The sequence below is a fragment of the Camelus ferus genome, chromosome 4 (genome assembly GCF_009834535.1).
Source record: "Camelus ferus isolate YT-003-E chromosome 4, BCGSAC_Cfer_1.0, whole genome shotgun sequence".
NCBI lineage: Eukaryota > Metazoa > Chordata > Mammalia > Artiodactyla > Camelidae > Camelus > Camelus ferus.
The window spans coordinates 72,507,910-72,520,056 of NC_045699.1; the positions used below are offsets into that span (position 1 = coordinate 72,507,910).

The 12,147-nt window shown below is 49.4% G+C and overlaps 1 protein-coding gene across 5 annotated transcripts in view; it reads right to left on the reverse strand.

The window, feature by feature from the left end:
* The window catches only part of NACC2 (NACC family member 2), a 66,476-nt gene that overhangs the window by 37,348 nt on the left and 16,981 nt on the right, over window positions 1–12,147 (reverse strand). Inside the window, exon 2 of one of the 5 annotated variants that reach the window (XM_032478757.1) lies at window positions 4,855–5,133. The exons of the other annotated variants lie outside the window; for them this stretch is intronic. The gene's annotated coding sequence lies outside the window, so the exon portion shown is untranslated. The remainder of the gene's footprint in view (window positions 1–4,854; window positions 5,134–12,147) is intronic. 5 annotated transcript variants of the gene reach the window in all.

Consider the following 12,147-nt stretch of genomic DNA (forward strand, 5'->3'; position numbering starts at 1 on the left):
CCAGGCTCCTGGGCAGCCTCCACCCTAGACCACAGTCTGGACCGGCATCAAGCATAAAAGCCGGTTTTAACTGCACTAACAAATGTTTGCCTGGAAGCTTTTTTTTTTTTTTTTTTTTTTTCCCAAACAGAGAAGGGCAGCCTGCCAGAGTCTGCAAATTCAAAAATGTGCTTATCAGTCCTTCCTCTGCCGTCCTAAGGAGAGAGTCACAGATGCAGGACTGGTCCCCGGGGAGATACGAGCCCACATGGAGGGTCCCTGCTGGCCCTCCAGACGGCACCCCTAGGCCCCAGCGCCCCAGGGCACCGGGCAGGGCACTGGGCGGGTCACCATCAGCCCCACCGGCCCCACCGGCCCCCAGGACCATGGGGGCTGGGCAGGGGCTGGTCTATCAGATAGGATGGCGGGCCTAGTGTCATATGGCTCATGGCCTTGGCAGTGAGCTCTGACAAGGGTCCAGTCTAGGGGTCTGCGTGGCCCAGCTGAGGCCACATCCAGGGGTACAATGCAGCCTATGACTCCTTCAGACACGCCACTACCCACCAGTCCCGACTACCTGCCACCAACACACCAGCCTCCAACCCTCCACTCAAATATTTAAATTTTAGTGCTGATCGGGTGTCGGGAGCCAAAGAAACAGAGCAGGAACCTAAAGATACAACAGGGGTTGGCCCAACGGGAGGGGAGTCGCCCCCATGAGCCCACCCACCCATCCTGTGCCCAGCCAAGTCCACAAGTCCACAGACTAGTCACACAGCGGTTCCAGAAGGTTTGCAAAGAATTAACGAGTGTTTTGAACAGAGCCGACAATCTCTCTCACCCATATTTGTAATTTAAATAACGAAAGCTTGAAGAGTGTGCCCCTCGGGCTCAGTTTAATAACTTAAAAAGCCAGATCCGCGCTTGCAGACGCGCCCTCCTCCCCTCTCCCAGGTGGAGGCAGGGTCCCCCGCACCCCAGGCTGGGGGCAGGCCGGGGCACAGGGGCCCGGCGCTGAGAGCAGGAGCTCCCCAGGCTCAGCCGCTGGCCCCAGACTCCCCTCCTCGGCCCCCCCCCCGCCCCCATCTCCCTTGGCGGGCCTGGGGGGCTCCGAGTGGGGGCGCGTGCCAGGCCAGCCGGTCACCCAACTCATTCAAGACAGCGACTCTGCACACACTCCCATATTTAATATTCATAGCTCTCCTCATCTGCATATCACGCCATAAATAGTCAAGGTAAGACACAAAGCTCCCCTGCATTTCTAATTATGCTCAAAAATCTGATGCAAATCAGACCGGCACAGAAATACTAAATCAGCCGCGGGGGGTAGGGGGGACAGTTACCCCGAGACAGGGCCACAGCACACCAGTCCCACCTCCACGCTCCCCCAAGGTGGCTGCTGGTGGCGTGGCCCAGGACCCCTGGCCTGGAGCTGGGCAGTGGGGCCCAGGCCACTCCTTAGTCAGCCTCACCTACCTTGGCCATGAAAAGAGACAGGTGTGGGGCAGGGGATAAGCCCACAGCATCTCAGGGACCACGTCACCCCCTCCCCAGGGGCTGGCCCGCCTGTCCCACTTTCTCCCGAGGGGTCCCGGCACAGGGTCTCCCTACCTGCCCCCCCACCGAGGACACCCAGCCACCCACCCCACACAGAGGCCATGCTCCCAGGCTCCACCTGCCTCCACATTTAACCCTCTGGACACTCTGGTCCAGCTCTCCCAAACAATCTGACTCCACGGCAGAGGAGAATCACAGAAGATGTGCCCCCACCCTCCGGGGCAACACCCCATCCTGGGGAGGGGATCTGGCAGGCCCCAGCCACTGAAGGGCCGTGGGGACAGGACTGGCAGTGACAGCAGCCCACCTGCATGGGCAGGAGAGGCCTCTGGGCCCAGTCCTCCTGTCTGCGTGGAGACGCTCTGCAGGGGCTACAGGATGGAAGGTTCTGTGCCATTCAGAGCCCAGTAGAGAACCAGTCCACACGGTGGGCACAGGGGGACATCCAGAACCCCCACGGGTGGCACTGACACAGCCCTCAAGGTCCCTGTTGGCTGAGTTGCACTTGGAACCTGGAGGCAAGGCTGCCCGGGGAGCCTAAGAGGCATGCAGGCCACAGCAGGTGACCCACCCTAGCTCGGCCTGGCCTCCGTCAGAGCAGGCATCTGCCTCCTTCCCTCACACAGACCCCAACACCCAACCCTTCCAGGGCAGCCCTGAGCACCAGAACTCATACACCTGGCCCCGCCCTGGTCCTGGCCCTCCAGATGCAGCCTGGGGGCGGGGCACCTGGACTGGCACACCCCTGCCCATCCTGGGGTGCAGAGACAGGGCTGCCTGAGGGGCCCACGGGAGACACAGACCAGAGTGACACTGGGGTCACCCCACTCTGCCTTTAGAGAGAGACGCAGAGATGTGCCTGTTGCCCGCATCTGCCTGGCATCTTGCCCAGACCTATTTTCAAGCCCATTTACTAGAAATCCCACAAATTAAAGGAAATACGGATAATGCAGTAAGAATCCTGCGGGCCAAATAAAAGCTACACATAATCGTCCTCACGCTCCTGCGTGAGGAATCTTAACCACAAACCAGGATCTCCCCAAAGCGCCTGTGCAGCAGGCGTGCCGTGTGTGGAGGAGGAAGGTCCGGCGCTCACCCTGGGATCCGAGGCACGAGGCACAAGGCACGGGCCACGGCTGACAGCGGGGCCATAAAAGGCAAGTACTGATATGAAAAATAAAGTCCGTAAACACAATCACCCAACTTTATGGCCTGGGAAGACCGATGACCTGCAGCCACCAGCAGCACAGCGGGGGTGTGTTTTTTGCCAGGAGGTGGGGCCAGGCTGCAGGCAGGAGCCCCCGCCCCTCCTGGAGCAGCTCCTCTGAGGGACAGGCCGGGCCTGGGGTCCCCACTCCCAGCACCTGGAAACGACCACAGATCCACTGCTTTGACCCCCATCCCGTGTTTCACTGTGGTTCCCAAGAGAAGCTGGGGTGGGGGGTACAGAGCCCCAGACCTTCCAGAAAGGGAGGCCCAGGGAGAGGACTAGCCAGCTGGGTTTGCCCAGGAATGAGGGCACTCGGCGGGTACACCAAGAAAGGCCAGGAGCCCCAGGACAAGCTGCTGGCTGAGGTGAGGGGTTGAAAAGCCTGGTGTGTGGTTCCTGAGGATCAGGCCCAGGCCTGCTGATCTCCAAAGCCAAGGGCCCACCCCATAGGCTCACAGGCTCGCCAATGCCCCAAAGGTGTAGTCAGAGGACAAAATGGTCACTATTACCCCAATATTTGTGGGTAAAAAGCACCAAAGATGCAGCTGGGTGGGCACCAAGCCCCTGCAGACCCTCAGGAGCCCTGGGGCACTCCCTGCTTGTTCCACCTGCCAGGGACTCGATATCCAGGTATTTTTCTACCCAGGGACCCAGCTATCCAGCCACCCCTTCACCAGAACCTCCCCCTCTGCATCCTGGAAGCCCACCAGCCCCAGCCAGCCCCTGCCACGCCAGGCGCCCGGAGGGACTGTGGGGGCTGGGGGGCTCTGCACAGGGGGAAGGGGACCCAGAAAGGGCAAGGCGGGTACATGTGTATTTGTATGAGAGAGAGAGAGAGGGAGAGTGACGTCCCTGGATCCCCTGGCCTGAGGTCACATTGTTCATCTGCGCCATCACAGGGTGGGGACAAGGCCCACCAGTCCCACCACATTCTAGGATGGAACAGACCCTCCCCTCAGGGGCTGGGAAGGCGGGTCAGCTCCTCTCCGGGCCTGCTCCGAAGATGGCCCTGGAACCCCCTGGAGGCTGGGGAGCTGCAGGCATGAGCTCACATCCTGCCAGACGCAGGGTAGTCTCCTGCTGTCTGGCTGTGGCTGGGGGTAGGAGGTCCTCCCGAAAAGCCAGGCACACTGGAATGGGTCACGCGCCCCCCCCAGCCACTTGGCCAAGGCTTACGCTCAAGGGGCCTGGTTTCAGGGCCAGCCCTTCTCACCAGGGGGCCCTGGCCATTGAGGGATCACCTGGGAATTCAACCTGCAGGAGAAAGGCAGCAGAGAGAAGGGCGGAGCCCCCGGCGCACATGCTGCAGCAAGTCCGCCCTGGCCCCCTGACCCGGATACCCACATCACCCGGTCAGAAAAGGCCCTGCTCAGCCTGTGACAGGCTGGCAGGCGGGGCAGGGGAGCAAGTTCACAAAACACACGAACATCAATTCTAGGTGGACTGTAGACTCTTCAGAGAATTATCAAAAAAACTCGGAAATAAAGCAAAATGTTGACTGCTTGACACCCCTTACCATCACAGGGGCCACCGTGGGACTATTCAAGGACAGGGACCACCACCGTCTGGGAGGACTGCCCTTCTGCTCACACTCCGCCCAGGCTCTGTCAAGCCAATGTGCAAACTCACATTCATTCTTTAATGTTTATTTTTTTTTTGTCCAGAAAAGATGTGAAGATCTCTCTCTATAGAAAAGACACCCCCAGTATAGTATAGGGAACTATATTCAATATGCTGTAATAACTTTTAATGAAAAAGAGTATGAAAATGAATATATACACACACACACACACATGACTCGGACATTATGCTGTACACCAGAAACTGACACACTGCAACTGACTATACGTCAATTAAAAAAAAAGACACCCCCAAAGGTTACAAGTTCTGCCCTGCTGGACACTAGCTGGTTTGGGGTTGCGCCTGGCAGGTCCAGGATCACTCCATGGGTGCCCTCCCCACCAGCTCCCCCGCCACCAGCTCCCCCCACCACCAGCTCCTTCACACTGAAGTCGACTGGTCCTCAACACGCACTCTCTGCATCTGTATGAGGGCCCTGTTTACAAACTTTAAACAACTACACTTGACAGGTGCCCAGATGAACTCACCAGCAGAAGCAGGTCAAGATGGTTACCAGCAAAGTCCGTCAGTCTGTCTGTATCCTGTCTAATTTGTGATCTGGGACATGTCCCTTTTCTGTGGCGAGGACCAGGACCACCAGGTTGGCCTCGGCGATGCTGTCCAGAGCGCCGGGGGGGGGGGGGGGGCGGGCGCCTGACTTTCCAGTCTGACCACGGGGAGGCTCTGCAGGGTGGCTGAGTGGTCTAGTCTGTCCCTGCTGGCCTTCTGTTTGTCTGTTTGTCAGGCAAGGAAATAGCACATGTCCCCTGCAAAGGAAAACATCTCTTAGAGACTGGAAGAAAAGCTATTTCCTGTGTTTATTTCTGACCCCCACCTGAAGCTGCAGGTTCCCTGTGCATCTAGACTCACAGAAGAACTCACAGATTCAAAGCAGCCCTTCCCTCACACCGAGGGCGGAATTTCTCCCTACCTCTGAAGTGTATTCACGAATTACAGACTCTTAAAGAGCTGTGTCCTCACCAGCTAACAAATAATAAGCAATTTTATTAACCTAATATTTTCAGAATTCCCGGAACGTAATGAAACATAATTTCCAATATTTTAAGTGAGCTAGCATTTAAGGGGGAGGGGACCCTTTTCAGAGAAACCATTATCTTAAAAAGCACTTCCATCTACTATCCTAAATTCCCACAAGCAAGAGGACTCCTTCACAGATCAGATTGCTTTGATAACGGGTTAAAAAGACAACAGGGTACTATTTTCCCTAATTTACAAATCCAGCATCTATTTTATTTTCAAAATCTGGATGTGTTTCCTCATGAGGAAAGTAGTTAATCTGGATTTCTTTAACTCCATATACTGTTTCAAGCAGAGGGGCTAGCATCACTTTTACATGGTGCTCAAGAGTATGAAAAATATAAAACTATCAAGTCAACTATACTGAAGAACCCTGAGAAGCTGACAGCAAAGTGAATAGTGTCAGACTTCCATCCCAGGAATATGGGGTCCTGGAATGCTGGAGTGCTGCTTTAAAACCCCTGTCAAATAGAAACAACAACAGCAACAAAAATACAAAACAAAAAACCTCCGTCAGATAATTCTAACATCTGTCATCTAAAAATGCGTAACACATGAACAGCACATAAAAACACTCAGCACAAAAAAACACTCAGCAAACTAGGAAAGGGGGGAATTCCTCAATCTGATAAAGGACACATGTGATAAATCCACAACAAGGCAAGGATGCCCACACCATACAAGTTCTAAGTCTGAGTGAGGAAAATTCGGCAAGGAAATGAAATACAAGACATATTGTTGGAAAGGAAAAAGTAAAACTATCTCTATTCATAGATGACATGATCTTGAACAAAGAAAATTCTAAGGAATCAACCCAAAGACTGTTAGAACTAAGAAACAAGTTCAGCAAGGTTGCAGGACATGAGATCAATATACAAACAAAAACAAAAGAAATCAAAAAAACCCCAACACAAATAAAAAGAAAAAAAATCAATATACAAAAATCAATTGTATTTCTATACACCTACAATGAACAATCCAAAAATGAAATTCAGTAAGAAATTCCATTTAAAATGATATCAAAAAAGCATTAAGTACTTAGGAATAAATTTAACAAAATTAGTGTAAAACTTGACACTCTGAAAACTGCAAAACTGTTGAAAGAAACCAAAGATCTAAATAAATGGAAAGACACCCATGTTCATGGGTTAGATCTAATATTGTTAAGATGAGAATACTCCCCAAATTGACCTACAGAGGCAATGCAACCCCTAGTCTAAATCCCAGCTGACATCTTTGTGGAAACTGATAAACCTATTCTAAAATTAATCTGGAAACACAAGGGACCCAGAATAGCCAAAACAATACTGAAAAGGTGGAACAAAGTTAGAGCACTCATATCTCCCAATTTCAAAACTTGCTACAAAGCTACAGTAATCAAGAGAGTATGGTGTTGGCATAACGAAAGTCATATAGATCAATGGAACAGAACTGAGAGTCCAGAAATAAATCCATGTGTCTCTGGTCAATTGATATTTCAATAAAGATGCCAAGAGCATCCAATGGGTAAAAAACTGTGTTTCAAAATATGGTGAGTCATATGTAAAAGTCATATGTCACATGTAAAAGAATGAAATTGGACCCTTACCTCACACCATATACAAAACTTAAAATGAATCAAAGACTTAAATGCAAGAGCTAAAACTGTAAAACACTTACAGAAAATACAGGGGTAAATCTTTGTGACCTTGGAATAGGCAATGGATGCTTAGATATGGCAACAAGTGCACAAGAAATAAAAGAAAAAATGTAGGTCTATAAATTAGACTTCATCGAAATTTAAAAGCTGTGCTTCAGAAGATACCATCAGGAAAGTGAAAAGACAAAGAATGGGAAGGAGTATCTGTAAACCACATTTCTGGCAGTTAACCAACAAAGATACAGAGAACTAAACATTGACTGACAGGATCTAATCAGAATTTACAGGACCTTGTACTCCAAAACAACAGGATACACATTCTTTTCAAGTTCCTATGAAACTTACACCAAGACAGGCAGTGTCTTGGGCCAGGAAACAAACCTGGTGACATGTAAAAGAACTAAAATCACACTGAGTGTGTTCTCCAGCCACAATGGGATCAAACTGGAAATCAATAACAGCAAAGTAGCAGAGAGAGCGCCAAACACTTGGAAAGAAACAACAGACCCCTAAGTCATCCATGTGTCAGAGAGGAAGTCTTAAGGAAATCGAATTGAACGGAAATGAAAGTACAACAGATCAAAACTTGGGGGACACCACTTGAGAGCTGAGAGGAGAACTTACAGTTTATGTCCTAGAAAGAAGGGAAAGTTTCAAGTAATCTAAGTTCTCACCTAGAAATAGAACAAAATAAACCCAAAAGACGCCAAAGGAAGAAATACTGGTAAGAGCAGAAGTCAATGAAACTGCAAACAAGAAAGCAATAGGAGGGAAAATCAGTGAAACAAAGAGCTGGTTCTCTGAGAAGATTCATCAAATTGACAAACATCTAGCAAGACTGACCAAAGAAGAGGGAGAGAGAAAGAGAACAGACAAATTATTTATCAACATCAGGAATGTAACGGGAGCATCACTACAGACCTTGCAGATGTCAAAAGGATAACAAGGCAGTAACAGAGACGACTTTTACACGTAAACTCGACAATCTAAATTAAATGAGCCGGTTCCTGGCAGGGGAGGGAAAGCACCCACCACTCACCCAGTACGAAACAGAACACTCGAACAGCTTTGTAACTGTTAGGGAAACCAGATACGTATTCTTAAAACTTCTCAGAAAAGACATCCCTGAGCCAAGACGGTTTCCCTGGAGAACTCTACCAAACATTTAAGGAAGAATTGGCACCATGTATGCACAATCTTTTCCAGAAAACAGAAGAGAATGGGACATTTTCCAATTCATTTTATGATTTATCCTGATACCCAAACCAGACAAAGATGGTACAAAAAAAGAGAAAACTACAGACCAGACATAGATGCAAAAATCCTGGACAAAATATTAACAAACAGATTTCAGCAATAAAAAGAATTAGATCATGACCCAGCGGGATTTATTCCTGGGATGCAAGGCTGGTTCAACATTCTAAAATCAATGAAATCACATGAAAATATCATTCAGTGCATAAGAAAGATACGACAACATTCGACATCTATCCGTGATAAAAACTCTCCGAGAACCTCCTCAACTTAACACAGAAATCTTGTAGTTAATGCTTTCACCTCAAGACGGGGAACACGGCAAGGATGTCCACTCACCACTCTTACTCAGCACAGTGCAAGGAGGCAAGAAAATGCACACAGATTGGGAGGAAGAAATGAAGCTGTCCCATCTGCAGCTGACGGGGTTGTCTATGTTGATGACCCCAGAGAATCTATGAAAGTCTCCTAGAACAAATGAGTGAGTTTATCAAGATCACAGGATACCAGGTAAGTTGTATTTCTATGTACTAGCAACTACTAAACTTAGAAATATAATGTCATCTACAGTCACTCAAAAAAATACACCTACCTGTAAATACAACAAAATGTGCAAAGATTTATATGCTGAAAACTACAACTTACTGATGAACGAAACCTAGGTCTAAATAAATGGAGAGACATACCATGTTCAGGGATTGAAAGACTCAACACAGCAAAGATGTTAGTCCTCCCCAAACTGATATACAGGTTGAGACAATTCCTTTCAAAATTCCAGCAAGAATTTTTTTGGTAGACATAGACAAGATTATTCTAAAATTTATAGGGAAAGGCAACGGAACTAGAATAGCTAAGGCCATTTTGGAAAAGAAATTACATGGGAGGAAGCAGCCTCCCTGATTTCAACACTTATTCTACAGACATAGTAATTAAGAAGGGGGACAGTCTGGCCAACAGACAGAACAGAGAAGCCCCCAATCAGACCCACAAACACGCCCAGCTTCTTACAAGGATGCAGAGCCACCAGTGGAGGACAGACAGCATCTTCAACAAGTGGGGCCGGAACAGCAGCACATTTTGAGGGAGAAAAAATGACCCTTGACCTAAACCTCGCACCATATACAAAAATTAACCGGGAATGCATCAAGAACCTAATATAGAACCTAAAAACTAGGAAAAAGCAAAGGGAGTATCTTTGGGACCAGGGCTACGCAAACAACTCTTCCATAAGGAAAAACTGACAAACCTGACTACCTTATTCAAATTCAAAACTTCTCTTGGCAAGAGGTAAGAGGCGGGTGAACAGACAGGATACAGACAGGGAGGAAACAATTGCAAACTACACATCTGACTGGGGACTAGTATCTCTAAAGAAGCCCTGATCACAACAGCAGAAAAAACTAGAAACTGGTTCCAGTCCTGAAGACATCTCACGAAAGAGGACTCACGGACGGGAAATTAGCACATGAAAGACGTCCACCAGCTTCTGTCGTCCCGGAAATGCAAATTACTACTTCGAGATACCTACATACCTGTCGGAATGGCTGAGACATAACAGTGACAACACCAAACGCTGCTGAGGATGGAGGGGAAGGACCACTTACAGAGACAGAGACCAGCGAAGTGGCCGTCAGAGCCTGAAGGTGGGGGGACAGCACCCTGAAGGGCAGCCCGAGGGGTCCCCGTAAAGGGTGCACTGCATCTCTCAGTATCGTCTTTCTTAATAACAGCTTTATCAAGATGCAGTTCATTTACTGTAACATTCACCCATTTCAAGTGTCTTCACTCCCTTCTGGGGTCAAGGACTATCCCATCACAGGGATGTACCCCTTTGTCTTGTCCATCCATTCTGTACTGTTCACAACAGCACACAAATCTCTAATTATCTCAAAATACAAAGTTGAAAAAAAAAGCAACTGTTTGGTGTATCAACCGAAAATATCCAAAATCCTTTCACCGTAACACCCTATACTAATATGAAATTTATGAGTTAATAATGTTTCAATAGCTGGAAAATTTCTAACTATAGGATCAAAACACTGATCAGTAGCTGAGCTTTAAAACACATACTCTGCTTATTTGCATCCACCATAGAATTCAGGAACACCACCCGGCCACATTAACGAGCTGTGAGAGGCGCGTGTGTGCATGTGTGTGCATACGGGGGGGGGGAGGACCTTGTCAGGTGTGCTCTGGGTTTGCCCAACATGCTGAGACGCTGGTGTAAGACAAGCAGGCCCTCCTCACCTGCCCCGTCACCTGCAGTCCTCTTTATCAGAGAGAAGTGAGTGACGCAAGTTAAAGGTACAACTAATAAAATGGGGCTACTAGTCGAAGCATGACTTGCAGACCACAGCACTTCGAAGGGTGTGCTTCTGTTATCACAGAGAGAAGAGGCATTCTGCCCGAAAGTGAAACGTCTGGGTGTCCCAGGGCGTGAAGGGGACTAGGATGGAGACGGAACACCGGGGGAGGCTCACAGACAGTAATCTTTATTTCCCTGGGTTTATAATACCAGGATACAACGAGTTTGGTAAAAGTCCACAAAGTGTTAAAATTTGGGCAAAATTTGCTTGGTTTTGATGGGCTCATTCATTAGATAATTTTTTTTAAAAGTGCTTACGAACCCTTTACTATCTTTACTATTACATATACTCTTGTCAAACGAGAACCTGGTGTCCTGTTAAAACAGCCACTGGTGCTGGTGTGCAGACACCCCAAGATGAAGTGATGAAAGGTCTTGACCCCTGCCCCGACTTTTTAAAATTAACATTCTTCACTCCCAAACCAGCTAGGCTTCCCTATAAAGGTGTTACTGATTTCTAAGATTTTTTTTTAATGTACTGTCCCTTAGATGAACAGCCAGCCAGGCTAAAACCACTCATCGATCTGCTTAATCGAATACCCACACCCCTTCTGACAACGACACTGATTTGATCCTCCCCAAATCAGACCCTGAAACCCGTGAAGTTGGACTTTACATCTGACTGCTCTCTGCAGTTTCCCAGAGCGCCCGCAGCCAATCATAAACATTTGTTTCCAGCTTATGATTCTGGGAATGCTGGATTTATACGCTATGTCCTGTATTTCTCAGCTCCCTGGTCCGCTGCCCAGGAAGACATGCCCGACCCAGAGCCAGTCTTCCTGGGTTACGGTGGGACCGTCCGGTGCTGGTGCCGTTTCGGGGGACCAGAACTCTCATGTGCTCCATCCAGGAGCGCCACCTTGGTTTCCATCCTCACTGGCCATCCATGTTCTTACTCTGGTGAAACAGCGAACAAATCCCCCCACTACGGCTCCCGTCAGTGCCCGTGCAGGAAGTGACGTCCTCCAGGGTGGCACTGTCAGCTTCCCTGTGAAAGGAACCAGTTCCACCTGGTCATCAACCGGTGGCTTCGGCTCCCTGGAAGCGGCAGGCCGGAGTCGGGGCGTCCACAAGGAAGGGCGCACTGCCCGCCGTCACCCCCCCCCAGGAGGCGCCCTGCGCAGGCTCGCCCCTTAGACAGCTGCTGCCCCCTGAGGGAAGGGGCCGGGTCTCCAGATGTCTTTAGGCCCATGAAGTGACGGGCTGCTGACCAAGGTCCCCGCTGGGCACGACACGCGAGCTCTAACCCTGGCGATGGTCTTGGAGCACTGGGGGAGAAGAGCCTTCCCCCCCTTCCCGACGCAGCGCGAGCCCTCCATGCGGTGGCCTCGCTGTTGCAAACGACGCAAAACATTCTGTACACTGCGTGCCTTCTCCCCGAGGCCTCCGAATTCAGAAACAAATACTTTTCCAGAGTCTCTTTACCTTTCATGGCAATGTAGCTATTGGCAGCGGTTCCATGGGAATCTGGCCTCTTTTATTCCC